The 17,522-nt window shown below is 38.5% G+C and overlaps 1 protein-coding gene and 1 long non-coding RNA gene across 7 annotated transcripts in view; one reads left to right on the top strand and one right to left on the bottom strand.

Moving 5' to 3' along the window:
- The window catches only part of LOC105498181 (uncharacterized), a 145,297-nt gene that overhangs the window by 52,642 nt on the left and 75,133 nt on the right, over window positions 1-17,522 (top strand). The window lies entirely within an intron of this gene.
- The window catches only part of LOC105498183 (SLAM family member 6), a 53,803-nt gene that overhangs the window by 12,896 nt on the left and 23,385 nt on the right, over window positions 1-17,522 (bottom strand). The gene's annotated exons all lie outside the window — the stretch shown is intronic.

Below are 17,522 nucleotides of genomic sequence, written 5' to 3'. Positions count from 1 at the left end.
CCATATTTATGTCCATGTGTGCTCAGTGTTTGGTTCCCACTTATAAGTGAGAGCATGTCGTATTTGGTTTTCTGTTCCTGTGTTAGTTTTCTAGGATTATGGCCTCCAGCTCCACCCATGTTGCTGCAAAAGACATGATTTTATTCATTTTTATGGCTGGTTAGTATTTCATGGTGTATACGTACCACATTTTCTTTATCCAATCCATCATTGATGGGAACCTAGGTTGATCCTTGTCTTTGCTTTTATGAATAGCATAGTGATGAACATACAGGTGCATATGTCTTTTTGGTATAATCATCTATTTTCCTTTGGCATAATCATCTATTTTCCTTTGGCTATATACCCAGTAATGGGGTTGCTGGGTTGAATGGTAGCTCTGTTTTAAGTTCTTTGAGAAATCTCCAAACTGCTTTCCACAGTGAAAATTTACATTTCCCGCTAACTGTATAACTGTTTGCTTTTCTCTGTAACCTCACCGTGGGACCTAGCACCTATTTTTTTTTATTTTTTGACTTTTAATAATAGCCATTCTGACAGAATAGTAAGGGTCCAGTTTCAATCTTCTGTATATGGCTATACAAAAATATAAAAACGTAGATTAGTGTATTCTGAGTTTTCTATTCTCTTCCAGCTGTCATTCTGACAGAATGGCTATTATTAAAAAGTCAAAAAAGTGTATTCGTCCATTTTCACACTGCTGATAAAGACATACCCAAGACTAGTAATTTATAAAGGAAAGATGTTTTATTGACTCACAGTTCCACATGGCTGGGGAGGCCATGGCACTCACAATCATGGCGAAAGGTGAAGGAGGCACAAAGTCACTTTTTTTTTTTTTTTGAGATGGAGTCTCGCTCTGTCACCCAGGCTGGAATGCAGTGGTGCAATCTCAGTTCACTGCAAGCTCCGCCTCCTGGGCTCATGTCATTCTCCTGCCTCAGCCTCCCGAGTAGCTGGGACTACAGGTGCCCGCCACCACGCCCGCCTAATTTTTTGTATTTTTAGTAGAGATGGGGTTTCACTGTGGTCTCGATCTCCTGACCTTATGATCCACCTGTCTCAGTCTCCCAAAGTGCTGGGATTACAGATGTAAGCCACCGTGCCCAGCCAAAGTCACATCTTACATGGTGGCAGGCAAAGAGAATGTGTGCAGGGGAACTCCCCTTTATAAAACCACCAGATCTCATGAGATTTATTCACTATCATGAGAATAACACAGGAAAGACCTACCCCCATGATTCGATTACCTCCTATCGGGTCCCTCCCATGACATGCGGGAATTATGGGAGCTCTACAGTTCAAGATGAGATTTGGGTGGGGACACAATCAAACCATATCATAAACCAAACCAGCATCTATTTTTTTTTTGACTTTTATTAATAGCCATTCTGACTGGTGTGAGATGGTATTTCATTGTGGTTTGGATTTGGATTTCTCTGATGATTACTGATGTTGAGCATTTTTTCATGTTTGTTGACTACTTGTATGTCTTCTTTTAGGAAGTGTCTGTTCATGTCCTTTGCCCATTTTTTAATGGGGTTTTTGCTTATTGGTTTAAGCTCCTTATAGATTCTGGATATTAAACCTTTGTTGGATACATAGTTTGCAAATATTTTCTCTCATTCCGTAAGATGTCTGTTTACTATAATGATTGTTTCTTTTGCTGTGCAGAAGCTCTGTAGTTTACTTAGGTTCCACTTGTCAATTTTTGTTTTTGTTGCAATTGCTTTTGGGGACTTAGCCAAAAATTATTTGCCAAGGCCAATGTCAAGAAGGATATTTCCTATTTTTTTCTAGGATTTTTATAGCTTGAGGTTTTACATTTAAATATTTGATCCATCTTGAGTTAATTTTTGTATATGGTTAAAGGTAAGGGTCCAGTGTCAATCTTCTGCATATGGCTAGCCAGTTATCCCAGCACCATTTATTGAATAGGGAGTCCTCTCCCCATTGCTTGTTTTTGTAGGCCTTGTCAAAAATCAGATGGTTGTAAGTGTGTGGCTTTATTTCTGAGTTTTCTGTTCTCTTCCAGTTGTCTATGTGTCTGTTTGTGTACTGGTACCATGCTGTTTTGGTTACTATAGTCTTATGGTATGGTTCAAAGTCAGATAGTGTGACGTCTCTGGCTTTGTTGTTTTTGCTTAGAATTGCTTCAACTATTTGGGCTCTTTTTTTGGTTCCATATGAGTTTTAGAATAGTTTTTCTAATTCTGTGAAGAATGACATTGGTAGTTTGATAGGAATAGCATTGAATCTAGAAATTGCTTTGGCCATTTTAACGATGTTGATTCTTCCAGTCCATGAGCATGGAATGTTGTCATTTCTGAGGGTTTCTTACTTCTTACGAGAGGAGCAGAATAGGGGAGGAAATGTCTCTTGGCGTCCTAGTGCTCAGCTCCTGGGTAAGCTTGCACTTCCTCTCTCTTTCATGAATTGTCATATGGGTTCCAGGCACATGATCATTGCTGTCATCAACATCTTTCCTATGAGCATTTTAATACTCTGTTATTTGTCATCGTGACTCCTTTTTCCTCTGAATCACATGGGTAAATACCACAAGAAAAATTTTGAGCAAAATGTCCAGATACCAGAGAATACAATGATATGATTCTATTTATTTAAAGTTGATAAACAGACAAATCTATGCTGCCAGAAGTCAAGAGAGTGGTTACCTTTGAGGAGGAGGGAGAGGTGGTTAATAGGAGGGAGTATAAAAAAAGGATCCTGGAATGCTGATAATGTCCTATCTCTAGATCTGTATTTGGCTACACAGATTTGTTCATTTTATGATAATTCATTGAGCTGACATTTAAGAGTCGTATAGTTTTTTTCTTTGTATTTCAGTATAAAAAGTTAAAACAGTAACAAAACACAACAAAACAAAATCATGTCAATGGTCTATAAGGACCAAAATGATCTGGCCATCTCTCTCTCTTCGACCTAATTCCTATATTCTCTCCCTTGTTCACTTTGCTCCAGCCCCTTTGGCTATTCCTTGAACAGGCCAGGGCTTTTGCATTTGCAATCCTTTCTGTCTGGAATGTACTTCCTCCAAGTATCCATGCAGCTTACTCTTTTGCCTCTATAAAGTCATTAATGCAAACATTCCTGCTCAGAGAGTTTAAGGAAGTGTGACCACTCTTTTCACACCATCAGCCCCTATCCACCCTTGCACATCCAGCTGCCTTTGGATTTACCATCTAGGACTTACCATCTAGTATACTTTATAATTTGCATATTTGTTTTTGTTTATTTTGTCACCTCTCCACTAGAATGTAAGCTCTATGGAGACAAAGATTTTTGTCTGCTTTGTTTACTATTGTGAACATTCTTGAACATTGCCTGGCACATAGTAAGCATCCCCTGAATATTTATTGAGTGAATGGACATATCTCCATTCCATCTCTTGGAGGTTTTCTGTCTATAATGTTAAAGCTCAACTCCTTTTGGTAGGGGATCTGGGCTTACTCAGTGGCCCAAGGACTCACCAGGAGCTGTTCTTCCCTTGCCTAGAACACTCCTTTAAGTTCCATTGATTTTATAGATTGAAATAATTAGTTTATGTAACAAGTCATTCATTCTATTTGCTAACTTCTATGCTAATTCAATTAGTAAAACCTCAGGAACCATGGCATTCAGACCATATTTATTAGGTCTGTTTTACGTACCAGTTCCTGGACTGGAAACTGGGAATATAAATACTGTCAGTCCTCTGGGTCCATCATCTGATAGAGGAGCCTGACAGGTAAATGAGTAGTTAGTTCTGATGTGGTGGGCTGGGCATTGAGCTAGTGTAGGGCTTTGCATCTGCATTGCCCTCGTATCACTATTGCACTTACACATGCAATTGCAAGCAGTTCTTTCTCTTTGTTATAAGATTATTTTCCTTTCTTTTCCATAATCTTGAGGTCAGGGATTCTGATTATTATTTCTATATTCCTAGAACTTAGCACACATTTTCTAGCTCAATAAATGTTGAATTGTTAGAGATATGTGCTCCACGGAAGCACAAATTGATAGAATCATGAACTGGGGACAGTCGGGAGTTGTCAGGGAACAGTTCACAGGAGATGACATTGTAGCAAACTCTTGAATAAAACTTATGAGCTCTCCATTACTTAATTATTTGTAATTCTTCCAAGAATGCCTTGCTTTTTTTAGTTTTTCACTGCTTTTCCCTCTGTTTAAAATGCCCTTCTTCACCTTTCTTTCCTCATGGTAAGCTCCTATTTATCCTTCAAGGATGAGCTAAAATATCTGTTTGCCTCTGCTTATATTTATGTGGGTTTGGCATTGGTACAGGGTGAAGGGGAGAAAGTAGTTTGTGGTGAAGGAAAGGGAGAAGGGGCACAGGATGGATGAGATGGTAGGAATAGTTCCCCATAGACCCAAAACCAAACCAAAGCAAAACTAGATTTGAGAAAATATGCTTAGGGACAGTGAAGGTCAGACGCTACTAAAAATGTTTAAAAGACCCTACGTGACACTTTGGACAGGAGCAGAGCTGCTTCAGGGCCAAGGTGTTGTGGTGTGGCCCAGAGGGCACACGGAGGTCCTTTTCTCTGCTCTGCCAGGAATCAACACTGATGATTTGGGAGCATCCGGGACCAGCACCCTTGGCATGAATATTGATGTTCTTGGAATAGGCAGGGCATCTAAATGGCTCTGCTGGCATCCTGTGTAGAGGACTAGAAGCAGAAAAGGAATTTAAGAATGGGAAAGATGCCTCATGTTAGCAACTGGTAGGCTGCTTTGGGGACTCATGGGAAGTTTTCCTTTGAGAGTCTCATAAGTCACTGGGGAACCCCTTGCAACATGAAGGTGGTGCTAAAGTCTTGCCCATCCTCTGGTGAGGATGTCAAAACAGCAGACATTTGGGGTACATTTGTTTACAAGTTTCATCTACTGTATGATGTGTTTTGGGGAACTCAAATAATGTCTTAGGCAGCATTGTATTTCCCCATAACCTGGTCCAGGGAACTCAGTAAATGTTAAGTAGATTGAGATTAGAATAGAGAAGTTTTTAAGGGTTACCTGATTAGTGGAGGATTAGTTTGGAAGATATTAAAAAACATGAAGTATTTTTGAAAATTGGGAAAGTATAAAGAGAGCAGTGTCTTAGGAAAGAGAGGAGAGAGGTAGAACTAAGCAGATTCTGAAAAAGAGAGAAAAGTCAAGAAACTTTGGGGTTTCTAACCTGAGGGACTAGCTTAGGTCCATCGATATAGTAAAGAGGGATATAGCAAGCTGTGTTAGCTCCACAGGAGGCAAGTGCAGTATGAAAGAGAGTAGGGGCTGATTTCTCAAGACAATTTAAAGGAAAGGGAGGAGAAACATAGTCAGGATGTTGAGAAGAACGTAGGACAAATGGAAATTACTCTTTAGGGTAGCAGAGTCCTGAGCAAATTTGGAGCAAAGGGAAGCAGCTGGGAGAGAAAGAAAAAACTTCAGATATGGTGAAAGGGAGTATTCAAAACAGTGTCATTTCTGAGGAGGAAGCCAGGGTGGACTTAGGAGCATACGTGAAGAGGTTAGTCTTGGGTAGAGGTGGTTCTCCTTTTCTTTTGAGACTGAAAATAATGAGGTTAAAGATCTCAAAAGATTTAGAGGTTAAAGGGGAAGAAGTTGGAATATTTCACTTATGTTGTTCTCAAAGTTGTTCTAAGAGAAGTAGATCTCACAGAATCTAGAGGAAGCTGGAGGAGACATGTAAAAGCTGCTGTGAGGAATTTGTTAGGAAACTGACAAGTGATCAATAAATGAGTGTGGAAGCAGTGAGGAGGAATTGGCCAAGATTGGTTGACAGGCAACATTCATAGAGTCCGTCCAGTTTTGCATTGGCTGGTGTGAAAGTGATTGCGGGTTTTGCCATTACCTTCAATGGGAAAACCCGCAATCACTTTGCACCACACTAATAACTTTCTCCAATGATTATAGCACATGTAGCCCAGGAACAGGGAAAGAAGGTGCTGGGGATCACCTAATATAGCAACAGGCATAGTATAGGCAGGTGTGGCATCAAAGGGGAGAGGGATTTCAGGGGAATGGTAACTACTTTGTTGAAATTGCTGGCCTAAAGTCTGAAGGTCAGTGACATTAGTGAAAATGACACAATAAATAGCTGCAAGGGTCCATCCTTCCACAAAAAAACATGAACACTCATGCAAACACACACAGAATGAGCAAACATTGTCAGAATCAACTTTGTCAGAACTGTAGAAACTAGTCAAAGGATTATAGCAACCAAGCAAATGATGAGTCAAAAAAAGAGGCAACTTAAAAATGCTAGGAGTTCTAGTCTGGTCAACATGGTGAAACCCTGTCTCTACTAAAAATACAAAAAAATCAGCCGGGCATGGTGGAACATGCCTGTAGTCCCAGCTCAGGAGGCTGAGGTGGGAAAATCGTTTAAACCTGGGAGGCAGAGGTTGCAGTGAGCCATGATCACACCAAAAAAAAAAAAAAAAAGAAGAAAAAAAAAGGAGTTAAAAAAAAGTCAAATACCTAGAAACAAAGTATAAAGCAGTGCTTATCAGAGGTGGAGAGAGGGAACAGGGAGGAAATGGGGAGATGTAGGTCACAGGGTACAAAGTTGCAGATACATGTGGTAAATAAGTCTTGGAATCTAATATACAACATGAAGGCTATACTCATACAATTGTATTGTATACTGAACACTTGCTAAGAGTGGATTTTAGATACTCTTACCATACTTGCAAGAAAACGGTAACTGTGCAAGATAATGACTATGTTAATTTGCATGACTATTAACATGTAAATTAGACTATAAGAGTAACTATTTCACTGCATATATCAAAATGTCATGTTGTACAGCTTACATGTATACAATTTAAAAAACGATTGGGGAGCTTTACAGAACGTTTGATCGCCCTTTCCCCGATCTCTTTTCTCCATCTTGGTAGCAGTCTTGAAGATGGCCATCTACATTTTCAGTAGGAGACCATGGTCACTGGTTCCAGCAGGCATAGAGCAGACCTGGTTCTGAAAGAATTGAATTTGTCTTTTTTTGAACTATCTGGATGCTCCCTAAAGAACTGAGGAAAAGCACTTGTCTTTGTTTCAACTACCTCTTTCAGGTAGAAAATTAGCCATGCAGAGGACATTTCTCATAAACACTGAAAGGCCATCAATACCTGGGGTAAATCATTATAGTGGAGGCAAAAAATAGATACGCTGAATGCCTGGGAGGAAAAGCTGGGGAGAAAGATTCTTAGAAGAATTCAGGCATTAAAAAATGTCTGCTTATACCAGGGAATTTGGAAAGCCACATACATGCCTAGGGCAGGCTGCATACTTAGAAAAGTTCTGAGAAGACCCTAAGATTTTTATCTATGGCTGATATTTATGCTGGGTACAAGAAAAAAGTCAAGGCTCAAGCAGAGTGGTAAATAGCCTGTCTAGGCATTAAAGGAGTGCCCCAAAACAGAGATTATGTGCATAAGCCACCATGCCCGGCCTCAACTATCTTAAATATACTCAAAAAGCTAAAGGAAACAATGGACAAAGAACTAAAGAAAATCAAGAAAAGGATATATAAAGAAAAGTAAATGTTTTTAAAAGATAGAAATAATAGCAAGGTGCTAAGTAGAAATTCTGGACCTGAAAAAATACAATAATTGAAATAAAAAATTCACTAGAGGCTTTCAACAGAAGCTTTGTGTAGGCAGAAGTAAGAAATAGCTAATTTGAAGCTAGGTCAATTGAAATTATCGAGTTTGAGGATCAGAAAAGAGTGAAGAAAAATGTATGGTGCCCAAGAGACTTGTGGGGCACCATCAAACATACCAAAAAGTACGCATAATAGGAGTCCAAGGAGGAGAGGAGAGAGAGAAAAGGGCATAAATAATATTTGGAAAAAATAATCCCCAAACTTCCCAAACTTTATAGAAGACATGAATTTTTACATCCAAGAAAGTCAATGAACTCCAAGAAGAATGATCACAAAGAGATCCATAACAAGACACATTATAATCAAACCAGAAAAACAAAAACAAGGAGAGAATCTCAAATGCATCAGAAGAAAGCAATTAGTCATGTACAAGTGATCCTCAATAAAATCAGCAGCCAATTTCTCAGAAGAATCCATTGTTGCCAGGAGGCAGTGGGATGACATATTTAAGGTGTTGAAAGAAAAAAACCACCCATCAACCAAGAGTTCAACATCTGAAAAAATTATCCTTCAAAAATGAAGGAGAAATTAAGACATTTGCAGATAAACAAAAGCAGATAGAGTTTATTGCTAGTAGACTTGTACTATAAGAAATACTAAAGGGAATCTTTCAGGCTGAAATAAAATCACACTAGAAAGTAACTGAAATCCCTACCAAGAAACAATGAACAAAGGTAGATATGACTGCATAGATTAATACAAAAGCCAGTATTCTTGCATTTTTGCTTTGCAACTTCTCTTTTTTCCCACATGATTTAAGAGACAAATGAGTAAAACAATAATTATAAATCTGTTAGCACACACGTACAAAGATGTAGTTTGTTACAACAACATAAAGGCAGCAGAATGAAACAACATAGGAGCACAGTGTTTGTATATTATTGAAGCTAGGTGGTGTGAATTCAAAATAGCTTGTTATAAGTTGAAGAGGTTAAATGTAATACTGAGGATAACAATAAAATAACTAAAAATACAGGAAAGGAAATGAGAAAGGAATCTAAACTAAAAAATATGAACTATACACGAAAGAATAGAATAGTGGAGGGATTGGGGGAAAAAATTTAAGACATATAGAAAAGAAATGGCAAAATGCAAGAAGTAGGTCCTTACATATTAGTCATTACTTTAAATGTAAATGAATTGAACTCTTCAACTAAAATACAGAGATAGGCAGAATGAATTGGAAAAACAGGATTCAACTATTTTCTACATACAGAGATTCACTTTAGCTTCAAAGGCACAAATACATTTAGAGTAAGAAGATAGAAAATGATATTCCATGCAAGTAGTAACCAAAAGAGACTTACCGTAGCTATACTAATATTGGCAAATAGACTTTAAGTCAAAAATTATTAGTAGAGACAATAAAGGACATTATATATTAATAAAAGGGTCAACCCAGCAAAAAGTTATAACAATTATAAACACATATGCACCAAACAACAGCCCCAAAATACATAAAGCAAACATTAACAAAATTCAAGGGAGAAATAGATAGTTCTACAGTAATAGTTGAAGACTTCAATACCTCACTTGCAATAATGGTCAAAACAACTAGAGAAAAGATCAATAAGGAAATAGAGGACTTGGAAAACATTATAAACCAACAGTACCTGACATATATACGAAGAACACCATATCCAAACACAGCAAAATATACATTTCCTCAAATGCACATAAGTTGTTCTCATAGGACAGACCATATATTAGGCCACAAAAACAAGTCTCAATAAACTATAAAAGACATAAATTATATGATGTCTCCTGTGACCATAATGGAATAAAACTGGAAATCAAGAACAGAAGGAGAATTGGAAAAATCACAAATATGTCAAAATTAAACAACATAGTGTAAAATAATCAATGGATCAAAGAAGAAATACCAAGAGGAATTAGGATATAACTTGACACAAGTGAAAACAAACAAAAAAAAGCTTACCGAAACTTATGGAATGGAGTGAAAGTAGTGCTGAGGGATATTTCTATACCTCTGAAAGGAAGAAGGAGGACTAGGAATCCAACTTACAAAGGATGTGAAGGACCTCTTTAAGGAGAACTACAAACCACTGCTCAATGAAATAAAATAGGACACAAACAAATGGAAGACTATTCCATGCTCATGGATAGAAATAATCAACATTGTGAAAATGGCCATACGGCCCAAGGTAATTTGTAGATTCAATGCCATTCCCATCAAACTACCAATGGCTTTCTTCACAGAATTGGAAAAATCTACTTCAAAGTTCATATGGAACCAAAAAAGAGCCCACATTGCCAAGACAATACTAAGCATAAAGAACAAAGCTGGAGGCATCACACTACCTGACTTCAAACTATACTACAAGTCTGCAGTAACCAAAACAGCATGGTACTGGTACCAAAACAGAGATATAGACCAATGGAACAGAACAGAGGCCTCAGAAATAACACCACACATCTACAACCATCTGATCTTTGACAAACCTGACAAAACAAGAAATGGGGAAAGGATTCCCTATTTAATAAATGGTATTGGGAAAACTGGCTAGCCATATGTAGAAAGCTGAAACTGGATCCCTTCCTTATACCTTATACAAAAACTAATTCAAGATGGATTAGAGACTTAAATGTTAGACCTAAAACCATACAAATCCTAGAAGAAAACCTAGGCAATACCATTCAGGACATAGGTATGCGCAAGGACTTTATGACTAAAACACCAAAAGCAATGGCAACAAAAGCCAAAATAGACAAATGGGATCCAATTAAACTAAAGAGCTTCTGCACAGCAAAAGAAACTGCCATCAGAGTGAACAGACAACCTACAGAATGGGAGAAAATATTTGCAATCTACCCATCTGAGAAAGCACTAATATCCAGAATCTACAAAGAACTTAAACAAATTTACAAGAAAAAAACAAACAACCCCATCAAAAAGTGGGCAAAGGATATGAACAGACACTTCTCCAAAGAAGACATTTATGCAGCTAACAGACATATGAAAAAATGCTCATCATCACTGGTCATCAGAGAAATGCAAATCAAAACCACAATGAGATACCATCTCACACCAGTTAGAATGGTGACCATTAAAAAGTCAGGAAACAACAGATGCTGGAGACGATGTGGAGAAACAGGAACACTTTTACACTGTTGGTGGGAGTGTAAATTAGTTCAACCATTGTGGAAGACAGTGTGGCGATTCCTCAAGGATCTAAAACTAGAAATACCATTTGACTCAATGATCCCATTACTGGATATATACCCGAAGTATTATAAATCACTCTACTGTAAAGACACATGCACACGTATGTTTATTGTGGCACTGTTCACAATAGCAAAGACTTGGAACCAACCCAGATGTCCAGCAATGATAGACTGGATTAAGAAAATGTGGTACATATATACCATAGAATACTATGCAGCCATAAAAAAGGATGAGTTCATGTCCTTTGCAGGGAAATGGATGAAGCTGGAAACCATCATTCTCAGCAAACTATCACAAGGACAGAAAACCAAACACCACATGTTCTCACTCATAGGTGGGAATTGAACAATGACAACACTGGGGAACATCACACTCTGGGGCCTCTCAGGGAGTGGGGAGCTGGGGGAGGGATAGCATTAAGAGAAATACCTAATGTAAATGATGAGTTGATGGGTGCAGCAAACCAACATGGCACATGTAGCAAATGTGCCATGGAACATGTTTGCTATATAGCAAACCTGCACAAAGTGCACGTGCACCCTAGGACTTAAAGTATAATAAAAACATAAAGAAGGAGGAAATTTACACCTTAAAAAACTAGATAAAAAAGAGCAAACTAAACCCAAAGCTATTAGAATGAAGAAAATCATAAAAATTAGAGCAGAGATAAATAACAGAGAATAGAAAAACAAGAGAGATAATCAATGAAACCAAAAGTTGGTTCTTTGAAAAGATCAACAAAATTGACAAACCTTTAGCTAGATTGACAAAGAAAAAAAGAGAAAAGACTCAAATTACTAAAATTAGAATTGGAAGTGGGACATTACTACAGATCTTACGGAAATAATAATTAAAAGGATTAAAAGAACACTTTAAATAACTATATGCCAACAAATTGAATAACCTAGATGAAACAGATTTCTGGAAACACATAAAATACCAAGACTGACTTAAGAAGAAATAAAAAATTAAAGAGGACCTCTAACAAGAAAAGAGATTGAATCAGTACTCAAAAACCTCCTGATAGAGAAAAGCCAGATGGCTTCACTGGTGAATTCTACTAATTATTCAAGGAATAATTAGCATCAATTATTCTCAAGCTCTTCCCAGAAACAGAAGAGGAAAAAAACACTTCCTCACTCATTTTATTAGGTTAGCATTACCCTGATACCAAAGCCAAAGAAATCAGAAAAAAGAAAACTACAGATCGATATCCCTTATGAATATTGATGCAAAAACTCTCAACAGAATACTAACAAACTGAATCCAGCTCATATTACAGGGATTATACACCATGACTAAGTGAAATTTATCTCAGAAATGCAAAACTGGTTCAATACATGAAAATCAATCAATGCAGTATATGATATTAACAGAATGAAGAAAATAGAAAAATGACCATCTTAGTTGATGCAGAAAAAACATTTGAAAAAATCCAGCACTCTTTTAATAAAAACACTTGAGAATCTAGAAATAGAAGGGAACTTCCTCAGTCTGATAAAAGGCGTTTATGAAAACCCACAGCTAACATTTTACTCAAGGATAAAAGACTAAAAGCCTTTCAACTAACATCATGAAAAGGCAACAGTGCCCAGTCTCACCACTTCTATTTAATATTGAACTGGAAGTTCTAGCCAGAGCAATTAGGCAAGAAAAATAAATAAAATGCATCTCCATTGAAAAATAAGGAGTAAAACTATTCCTATTCACAGATAACATGACCTTGAAAATACAAAATCCTAAAGATTCCACAAAAATGGGCCAGGCGCGGTGGCTCAAGCCTGTAATCCCAGCACTTTGGGAGGCTGAGACGGGCGGATCACAAGGTCAGGAGTTCGAGACCATCCTGGCTAACACGGTGAAACCCCGTCTCTACTAAAAAATACAAAAAACTAGCCGGGCGAGGTGGTGGGCGCCTGTAGTCCCGGCTACTCAGGAGGCTGAGGCAGGAGAATGGCGTAAAAACCTGGGAGGCGGAGCTTGCAGTGAGCTGAGATCCGGCCACTGCACTCCACCCTGGGCAACACAGCGAGACTCCGTCTCAAAAAAAAAAAAAAAAAAAAAAAAAGAGAATCCACAAAAATGATCAGAGCTAATAAATAAATTCAGCAAAGTTGTAAGATACAAGATCAATATATAAAAATCAGTTCTGTTCCTACACACTAGCAATGAACAATCTGAAAAAGAAGTTAAGAAAAGCAGTTCCATGCACAGTAGCATTCAAAAGAACAAAATATCTGGCAATAACTTAACCAGAGAGGTTCAAGATAATACACTGAAAACTAAATAACATTTCTGAAAGAAAGAAAATGTAAATAAATGGAAATATATCCTATGTTCATGAATTGGAAGATAATATTAATATGCCAATACCACCCAAAGCAATTTATAGAGTCAGTGCAATCCTTATCAAAATTTTGATTTTTTTCATAAATGGAAAAGCTAATTCTCAAATTTATATGTGATTTCAAGATGTCCCAATAGCCAAAAGTGAGACACTTTCCAATTTCAAAACTGATACAGATATGGTAATCAAAACAGTGTGGTACTGGCATAAAGATAGACATATAGATAGATGTCTATATGAAATTAAATTGAGAGTCCATAAATAAACCCAAACATTTATGGCCAGGTGATTTTTGACAAGAGTGCTAAGATCATTCAATAGGGAGAGATTGCTCTCTTTAACAGATGGTGCTGGGACAACTGGATATCCACATACAACAGAATGAAGTTGGACCCCTTCCTTTCATTATATGCAAAAATTAACTCAAAATTGTCGATCACCTAAATATAAGAGCTAAAACTCTTAGAAGAAAACATAATGATAAATATTCATGATTTTGGATTTGGAAATGGATTCTGATATATGACACTGAAAGCATGAGTAAGAAAAGATAAAATGCGGGGAGGGGCCAAGATGACTGACTAGAAGCAGCTATGGTTGGAGGATCCCACTGAGAAGAACAAAAATAGTGAGTGAATCCTGCACCAGCAGCTAAGGTATCCAGGTTCACTCATTGGGACTAACTAGGTGGTTGGCATGACCCACAGGGAGTGAAGAAAAGCAGGGTGGAACGATAGCCCACCAGGAAACTGCATGGGACAAGGGGTGCTCCCACTTCCAGCCAAGGGAGGTGGTGAGTGATTGTGCTACCCCACCCAGGAAACCATGCTTTTTCCATGGATCTGTGCAATCCATGGACCAGGAGATCCCCTCATGATCCAACACCACAAGGGCCTTGAATCACAAGCACAGAGCTGTGCAGATTCTCAGGCACCACTTGGCTGCAGACTGCCTGAGACTACTGAGTTCCTGGGGGAAGGGGCAGCAGCCATCACTGCAGCTTCTGTCTGCTGTTTTCCCCTGCCAGTGCCAGAGGGACTGAGTAGTTCGGACCCCGAAGGAATTCCCCAGGGTGCAGCACAGCAGCTGTGGCAGACTGTGGCCAGGCTGCCTCTTTAGGCTGGACCCAGACTCATCCCTTCTCACTGAGTGGGGCCTCCCTGTGGGAATTTCAGCAACTCCAGCCAAGCGTTTATGGATAGAACTCTGATCTCCCTGGGATTGAACCCCTGTTAGTAGTGGGGCTGCGGACTCTGTGGATCAGCAGACTTAGTCTTTTCCCCTGCTGGCTCTGAGGAATCTGGGCAGTCTGGATAAGTAGGATCCCCCCCATCCCAGCACACCCTTTCTACCAAGGGACACAAGGAATGCTTCATTAAGTGGGTCCCTTATCCAATGTGACCCCTGACTGGGTGAGACTCCCCAACAGGGGTTACCAGACACTTTATACAGGAGCACTCCCACTGTCATCAGTTTGGTGCCCCTCTTGGACGAAGCTCCCAGAGGAAGAAGCAGGCAGCCATCTTTGCTGTTCTGCAGCCTCCACTGATGACACCTCCAGGGTGGGGAGGGACCCAGGTGAATAGGGTCTGGAGTGGACCCCCAGCAAACTGCAGCAGCCTTGCAGAAGAGGGTTCTGACTGCTAAAAGAAAAACAAACAGAAAGCAACAACAACAGCATCAACAAAAATGTCCCCACAAAAACCCCATCCAAAGGTCAGCAGACTCAAAGATCAAAGCTAGATAAACTCAGAAAGATGAGAAAGAATCAATTAAAAAATGCTGAAAACTCAAAAAGCCAGAGTGCCTCTTCTCCTCCAAACGGCTATAACACCTCTCCAGCAGGGCACAGAACTGGGCTCAGGTTGAGATGGATGAACTGACAGAAGTAGGCTTCAGACGGTGGATAATAATGAACTTTGCTGAGCTAAAGGAGTGTGTTCTAACTCAATGCAAAGAACCTAAGAATCGTGATAAAACATTACAGGACCTATTAACCAGAAAAAACAGTTTAGAGAGAAACATAAATGACTTGAAGGAACTGAAAAACACAACATGAAAACATCACAATGCAATCATAAGTGTCAGTAGCCAAATAGACCAAGTGGAGGAAAGAATTCAGAGATTGAAGACTATCTTGCTGAAAAAATAGGCAGACAAGATTAGAGAAAAAAGAATGAAAAGGAACAAACAAAACAAAACCTCTGAGAATTATGGGATTATGTAAAGAAACCAAACCTACAACTGATTATCGTACCTGAAAGAGACAGGGTGAATGAAACAAAGTTGGAAAACATACTTCAGGATATCATGCAAGAGACTTCCCCAACCTAGCAAGACAGGCAAACATTCAAACTCAAGAAATACAAAGAACCCTAGTAAGATACTCCGTGAGAGGATCCATGAGAGGATCAACCACAATCTCCAAGGTCAAAATGAAGGAAAAATGTTAAGGGCAGCCAAGAGAAAGGCCAAGTCACCTACAAAGGGAAGCCCATCAGAATAACATCAGGCCTCTCAGCAGAAACTCTACAAGCCAGAAGAGATTGGGGGCCAATATTCAACATTCTTAAAGAAAAGAATTTTCAACCCAGAATCTCATATTTGGCCAAATGAAGCTTCATAAGCAAAGGAGAAATAAAATATTTTTCAGACAGTCAAATGCTGAGGGAATTCATCCACCACCAGGCTTGACTTGCAAGAGCTCCTGAAGGAAGCACTAAATATGGAAAGGAAAAGCCATTGTCAGCCACTACAAAACATACTGAAGCACACACTGAAGACCAATGAAACTGTGAAGCAACTACATCAACAAGTCTTCAAAATAGCTAGCATCATGATGGCGGGATCAAATTCACACATAACAATACTAACTTTAAATGTAAATGTGCTAAGTGCCCCAATTAAAAGATACAGAATGGTAAGCTGGGTAAATTGTGAAGACCCATTGGTGTGCTGTATTTAAGAGACTCATATGCAAAGACATGCATAAGTTCAAAATAAAGGGATAGAGGAAAATCTACCAGGCAAATGGAGAGCAGAAAAAAGCAGGGATTGCAATCCTAGTTTCTGACAAAGTAGACTTTAAAGCAATAAAGACCAAAAAAGACAAAGAAAGGCATAGCAAAGGGTTAAATTCAACACGAAGAACTATCCTAAATATGTATGCACCCAATACAAGAGCAGATTCATAAAATAAGCTCTTAGAGATGTACAAAGAGACGTAGACTCCCACACAATAATAGTGGGAGACTTTAACACCCCATTGTCAATATTAGACAGATCATTGAGACAGAAAATTAACAAAGATATTCAGTACTTGAACTCAGCTCTAGATCAAGTGGATCTGACAGACCTCTACAGAACTCTCCACCCTACAACAGAATACACATTCTATGCATTGCCACATGGAACTTACTCTAAAATCGATCACATAATTGGAAGTAAAACACTCCTCACCAAATGCAAAAGAACTGAAATCATAACAGTCTCTCAGATCACAGCATAATTAAATTAGAACTCAAGACAAAGAAACTCACTCAAAACCACACAGCTACATAGAAATTGAACAACCTGTTCCTGCATGACTCCTGGTTAAATAATGAAATTAAGGCAGAAAGCAAGAAGTTCTTTGAAACCAATGAGAACAAAGAGACAATGTATCAGAATCTCTGGACGCAGTTAAAGCAGCTGTTAAGAGGGAAATTTAGAGCACTAAATGCCCATATCAAAAACCTAGAAAGCTCTCAAATTGAAATGCTAACATTAAAACTAAAAGAACTGGAGAACCAAGAGCAAACAAACTCCAAAGCTGGCAAAAGACAAGAAACAACCAAGATCAGAGCAGTACTGAAGGAGATAGAGACAAGAAGAATGCTTCAAAAAATCAAGGAGTCCAGAATCTGGTTTTTTTGCAAAAGCTAATAATATAGATAGACTGCAGGTTAGCTAGACTAATAAAGAAGAAAAGAGAAAAGAATCAAATAGACACAATAAAAACTGTTAAAGAGGATATCACCACTGACCCCACAGAAATAAAAACAATCATCAGAGAATACTATAAATACCTCTATGCACATAACCTAGAAAATCTAGAAGAAGTGGATAAATTCCTGGACACATACACTCTCCCAAGACTGAACCAGGAAGAAGCTGAATCCCTGAATAGACCAATAACAAATTCTGAAATTGAGGCAGTAATAAATAGTCTAAAAAAAAAAAAGTTTTCTTTTGAAACTATTCCAAACAATTGAAAAGGAGGGACTCCTCTCTAATTCATTTTATGAGGCCAGTAT

Source organism: Macaca nemestrina, chromosome 1, assembly GCF_043159975.1.
Source record: "Macaca nemestrina isolate mMacNem1 chromosome 1, mMacNem.hap1, whole genome shotgun sequence".
In the NCBI taxonomy this organism is placed as follows: Eukaryota; Metazoa; Chordata; class Mammalia; order Primates; family Cercopithecidae; genus Macaca; species Macaca nemestrina.
Note: the sequence above shows the minus strand (reverse complement) of the source record. Positions and strands in the feature narration are given on the sequence as shown.